A 6,883-nucleotide genomic window follows, 5' to 3' on the forward strand; every position below is an offset into this window, starting at 1 on the left:
AGGCTAGCCTGGCTTGTCTGAACCAACAGAACAGCTGCCGCAGCATAAATAACTGAAAAAGTTAATGCTGGCTCAAAAAGTCAGTCAGTCCCATAGACACACACTCTCATTCAGTGTATATAGTGCTTTATCCAGTGTACAGGGTCGCGGAGGGCCTGGAGTCTATCCCAGGAGAGGGCACAAGGCGGGGTACACCCTGGACATTGTGCCAATCCATTGCAGGGCACACATACACATGCTTATTCACACACTATGGGCAATTTGTGCTCGCTAGTTAGCCTAATCTGCATGTCTTTGGACTGTGGGAGGAAACCAGGGGACCTGGAGGAAACCCACCAAGCACATGCAAACTCCATGCACATAAGAATTAAACCAGATGTAAGGCGACTGTGTTAACCACTGAGCCACCATGCCACCATTTTCAATAATAGAAAACAATAGAAATAAAAGTTTGGAGCCGGATAATAATAACTATTAAAATATATTTATTTTTGACTATTACTATCAATAATAATTTTGATCTCCATAGCTAGATGAAAAACTTTTATGGGTGAATTTTTATGTAACTTATAAAAAACCCCCTCTTTTTTCTGTAAACAATTATACATAATTGGGAGCATGGTCGATTTTGAGTGACAGGTCAATCCGCTAGCTCTCTGCTATGCATAATTTAAGCTAACCAGCTAAATGGAATCGGTGGACTTGACTTCTCAACTGTGTACACCTTGCAAAGCATTCATATTCTTATTTTAAGGCTAATATGGCTTTAGGGTTAATTGTACTAACAGACCGTTATGTTATACTGTAGTTTAACTTACCATAAGAAATGTAATAGTTGACAATGTAGGGAGTATCGATGACGGAATTCAATCAAATGTAAAGTAACATTAGCATATAATTTTACCAGCCAAGCTAACTAGCCTGTGGCAACTAAGGTAAATAGAAGTGTGTTCCAACCAAAAGGCTGGCTCCATTCAAACCGCTGACAGCTCCTGCCAAGAGCTCCCACAGTTTAGATTCAAAACCTTTCTTCCAAAACAAATATTAATATTGTCAAAGAAGGTTTGTCCAGTTCTATTCTATAGTACTTCAGCTGAGCTTTCAGGTGCCAAAAGCTCTTAAAATGGGCACGTAAGCATCAGAACCGGATCAAGTTGCAATGGAAGAAGGTGGTCTGTTCTGCCGAATCACATTTTTCTTTTACATCATGTGGATGGGCAGGTGCATGCGCATGACTGTCCTGGGGAAGAGATGGAGGTAGGATGCACTATGGGAAGAAAGCGAACTAGTGGAGACACTGTGATGCTCTGGACAATGTTCTGCTGGGAAACCTTGGCTCCATGCATTCATGTGGGTGTACCAAGTACACCCCCTATCAAAATTGTGTTCTAATAGCAGAGCATCTTTCAGCAGGACAATGTGCCCTGCCCTGTACTTGTACAGTATATGATAACAATAATTACAACAATGCTGGCACAAGTACTATGTTTACCCATGAGCTCACAAAGATGTGAACAAGAGCAATTTGTTATTAATATATTGCAATATATCTTGTTGTTACTGTTTTACTCTCATCAGAACTTGTGCTGGCGCTGCACTGTTATTAATTGTTATCATTATATTTCACATTGTCTTGTCCAACTAATTGTCTTATCCATTGTTTGTGTTGCATTGATTGCCTAGGCTTGCACTTGTGCATGTTCTGTATTTAGGATTCTTAGTGTATGTTTTGGTTTGTTTGTTTTTTAGTTATGCATAGTCTTGTGTAGCACCATGGTCCTGGAGGGAAAAAAAAATCTGTTATACTCTGTACTTTACTACTACATATGGTTGCAATGACAATAAAAGGCACTTTGACTTTGGCTTGACTTTGACTTTGGCTTGACACAGAAGTTTACATGATTGACAGTTTGCCAGGATTCAAGAGCATATTGTTCCTCACACAGTGAGAGTGAGGAGGAAGAAAAAAGAGATTTAAAAAAAGACCTATTTAAAACTTCTGTTGATTCTTGTGCATTTTCTAGGGATTTCAACTCTAATGAAAACCTTTGTTCTGGTACACAAACCAAAGGATTTGGAGGAGTGGACCATGATCTCTCAACTAGTTTCTGTAACCTTTTTATGGAAAATAGGGAGAGGTACCACCTGCCTATGCTCTCACTTTCAGAGAATTTTGTAATTTGCATCTCTTTCCCCTCCAGTATGTTTAACTTCATTAGGTCTGGTTATTGTTCAGATTTTTCATTCTAGAAAAGAGTCTTTGGAGACAATATGATCAGGGTTTATTATTTTCCCCCTAACACCTACTTTATGATTTAAATTCAATTTAAATTAAATTAAGACTTTTTTGTTCTAAAACTGATTTTGCCTACTTCAGGGGCTGAAATCACCCTAGTAATGTTACAGAGTACAGTTTCAGAAATTCCCAATATAAATTAAGTTGCTTGAAATATACTGTACATGTGGATTTGGTCTAAAATATTTTATATAATATAATGGGGTATTAAAATAATAATTAATTGCATATTATATAATTAGTAGAGCAATTCTGTAGTGCTGTGAAATATATATAAAATATATATAAAATATAAATCTGGTTGAGGCTGTATGGTGACATAATAACTAGTACTTTGGCCTTAAACCTCCAAGGTCAACAATTTGGTTCCTGCCTGTGTGCATGGAGTTTGCATGTCCTCCCTGTGCTTGGTGGGTTTCCTCTGGCTGCACCACTTTCCTCCCAGAGTAAAAAGACATGCAAATTAGGCAAATTGGCATTTTTAAATCCCCAGTACCATGTATGATTGTGTACATTTGTGTGCTTGTATGCCTGAAATGGACTGGCACCCCATCCAGTGTGTACCCCATCTTATGCCCAGAGTCTCCTGATATAGGCTCCAGGCCTCCTGAGACCCCATATAGGATAAGCAGTTAAGAGAATAAGTGAGTGGAGTGAATCCAGTTGAAAACAGCACATGGTTGAGGTAACTTACATGACTTGGTTTATACATCTAAATTATTAATCTAAATTGCATTCTATAGGGTAAATAAAAGCATTAGCTGATACAAGTATAAAATCATTGCTGTAACTGTAGCTTTTCAACTGTAATGGTTAAAATTATATTAGTATACACACTTTAAATAATGAGTTTGTATTTATTTTTATTTTTGTTTCATATTCTCATATTGATATTAACCCATAAGGGATCCTGATTTTGTGTCTCCTAATTAAATAGAGATTTAGTCCTTCTTTGTTTTCTGGAAACAGGGATGCACATGTACAATGTAGATATACAGTATACAATGTACACACTAGCCTTTATTTAAGCTTTCATTGTAATATACAGTATAATTGTAATCAGCAGAATACCCGTTAAAAGAAAAGCACATCACCCATATCCCGCTTAAGATTCCAACACCCACCATATAAAATGCTTCCGATCTCCCTGTCCTCATGTCCTACAGCTGGGGACGTTATCACCTTACAAGATATCTCCTCTATCTTGATAGCATGGTAAATTATAGGGGAAAAATGAGACTGAGCCTGTGTACACAAAATAAAAAGAGAAGGACATCTGCACAGGGCATACGTAGGGCAATCACATGTGATTGTTGACCAGATCAAACATTGTGCTGGGGCATAAAATATTAAACAAATTTTGGCAAACAAAAGTCTGTTTTGAGGTCGTCATTTGTCTGCAGGACACACTAGAATGGGATATGAGATACTGGATAATTTTAGTCTTTTAAAGGTCAGATACCAGACTGAGTGAATATAAATCATATTCTGCATGTTGAACAGATGAGCCTTTTGGAGATGTCATGAACTGAATTATTTGATAAAGATACAAATATTCTATCTTCCCATATAGGGATGATAGAATTTCGACATGTTTAAAGAAGCAAGAAAAAATACATGTAGGAAGATAGGGTTTTTTTTTTTTTTTTTTTTGCTTCATATTTAAAATATGCATTTTCCAAAGTCAACGTGGCTATGAAATAAAATGATAGAGACAGTATCATTTTTCTTCTCCACTGGAATAATTTGTAGAAACCCAGTGAAAACTGATTCACATCATATAAAGTTTGTCGACTCAAAATCTGAAGACTAAGCTGAACAAGCGACCTGGAACTAAATAATAAGCTGTGCTACTAAATAGAGAACGCATACATGATACAGTTATGAATTGTCCTGGACACTGTGAATCATTAATTGGTTGTAGATCTAACCAAGTAAATATTACACAGATATTAACCCCAAATAGTTAAATAGTAATTAACAATACATTATCTCCATATTTGAATGATCAGTGGTAAAAAAAATTTTTTTTAATAATAATGTACTTTTCTTTTGTTGTTTTATGTGCTATTAGTCACCACTTAGTGAATATATTAAAAGAACTGAAAAGACAAGCAGTGAAAGCACTTTTTAAGGTTTTCAATATAATTGATCTAAGAAAGTAGTGTACCATATTACATTTTAAATTGTATTCTCAGACACTGATATAGTACATGAACATTCAAGACAGAAGCACTACCATCTGTCATTAAATTAAGAGTTTTAAGCTTCTTTTCCTTCTGAGGTATTCTCTTTAAGAAAACAAAGAATATAATCATACATTGATTACATGCATGATATGTTTTACATTTTCCCCTCTTTCTTTTTACCAATAGCTATTTTTTCACTACAGATGACTCTCAAAGCTGTCTGCACACACACTCTACACAGTCGACTGTCAGTAACCAAGAGCTTCACTAACTTATAAATAAGATTGATAAAACAAACAGTATACTACTTGATATGGATTTTTTTATGTAAAATAATCCAAGCACTGATATTAAACACCCGGTATGAAGAAAAACACCTTTGTAATGACCAAACTACTAACTACTTTCTTTTTATTTTACTTACATATGCTTACTGCCATTGTTTTATGTGCCCTTTTTTAAACATCTAATTGAATTATAGGTGCAATGTGAATACGTTTATGTACCTCTAAGGATGGCAGTGTTCACATCACTGCTTATAGCTCATGCTATATATACATAGTCAATAATGATGTACATTCATTGCTCAAAAGTTTGCCACCCTGAAGGAAACTATTAAACATTGCCATTTATTTGGAAGATATGACTGATGATGGAAAGGAATTTCTTCTTAGTCAAGGATGGGGTCATCAAAAGCGAATTTAAAACTTAATGATAACTGAAATCACACGAACAACCCTGATCAAAAGCTTACATATCCTTGAATGACACACTGGTTAACACACACATCTGCTCCAGGGGCGCTGTAAGCTGGCTGACCCTGCGCTCTGACCCCAGTTTCCTAATTGGGATATGCGAAGAAGACATTTCACTGTGCTGTAAAGTACATGTGACAAATAATTGAATATTTTATTCACAGGTGTGTTAAAAGGAGGTTTCCACACCAGTCACTCATTATAATTGTAATTATTGTCTCTGCAGAAGTAGAGGTGATGCACTGACTTGGCTGGATCCTGCACCATGGGAAAGACAAAAGAACGGCCAATCGACCTGTGTAATAAGGTAGCTGAACTTTATAAAGCAGGAAAAGGATATTAAAAGATATCTCAACACTTGAAAATGCCAGGCAGTACTGTTCAAACTCTGATAAAAGAGGTGAAAGATAAAAGGTTCTGTTAATACTAAGCAACAGTCAGGTAGACCAAGAACGATTTCACTCACTGCTGCAAGAAGAACTTTTTGAGGCTAAAGGAAAACCAGACAATTCGAGAGAAATACAGGCTGCTCTAAAAAAAAAAAGTAGTGTTGTTTTTTCAGTTAGCGCAATAAGGGGGTACTTGAACAGGAACTGGAGGCATTTTCCCATAGGCAGCTATACCATCTGAGAGATTTAAGGACCTGATGTACAATTATTACAAAAGACTGCATGTCACCATTGATGCTAAAGGGAGGAATACAGGTATACAATATTAAAAACTAAAATAAATTATTTCCTGATTATCTTTATCATGTCTGTTATGCCTTACATATGAACTCGAGTCCTATAAGAAATAAAATAAATGTATTTTCCCTTTTCATTAAAAAAATCTTGCAAATTCTGCCAAGGTATGCAAAACTTTTGAGCACAATTGTACACACACACACACACACACACACACACTGCTACTTCTGCTCTGTAAAGCCTTCATAACAGCTTTAATCTGAGGTGCTGTAAATTGGTGATTTTTGAGGCTGGTAACTCTAAATGAATTTTTCCTTTGCAGTAGAGGTATGTTGTGGTCTTGCTTTCCTAGGATGGTGTTCATAAGAGCCAGTTTTATCATGGTGCTTAATAAGTTTTGCAAATACGTTTGAAAATACTGTTCTTGCAAGAATCGTTGCAGAACAGCTGACCTTTGTGTCTTAAAATAGCAACTGGAAGTTTTTGTTTTAAGCCTTCATCAAATAAATGCTCTAAAGCAGGGGTTTTCAAAGTCTGGACAATAAATTAGCCCTTGAGCTAACAGCCAACAAGATTTCATGTTCTGTCCTGCAGGCATGGGAAAAAACAAGACCTTGGCGTCTGTCAGTGTACATTAGATTCCCTGTTCGGTGAGGATGTCATGATCCATATATGCAAAGAAAAGGTTAGTGTCTCCTTCTAGCGACCACAACTTTTATGCCAAAGTTAAGGCAGCTAATTGAAGTCAGACTGCTCATTTCTCAGACTAGTATGATATGTAGTTTGACTGTCTTTAAAGTCATTCACGTGTCTTAGCACATGTCTTTTGTGTGCTTAATTGTGTTATTTTAAATAGACACACAAAACAAGCGTGTTTACAATAAAGAGTGACACCATTGCAACGTTCATGCATTTTCCATGTGTGTCTATACCGTAACTAGATAAAAAATAAACTTT

This window comes from Clarias gariepinus, chromosome 4 (assembly GCF_024256425.1).
Source record: "Clarias gariepinus isolate MV-2021 ecotype Netherlands chromosome 4, CGAR_prim_01v2, whole genome shotgun sequence".
Classification (NCBI taxonomy): domain Eukaryota; kingdom Metazoa; phylum Chordata; class Actinopteri; order Siluriformes; family Clariidae; genus Clarias; species Clarias gariepinus.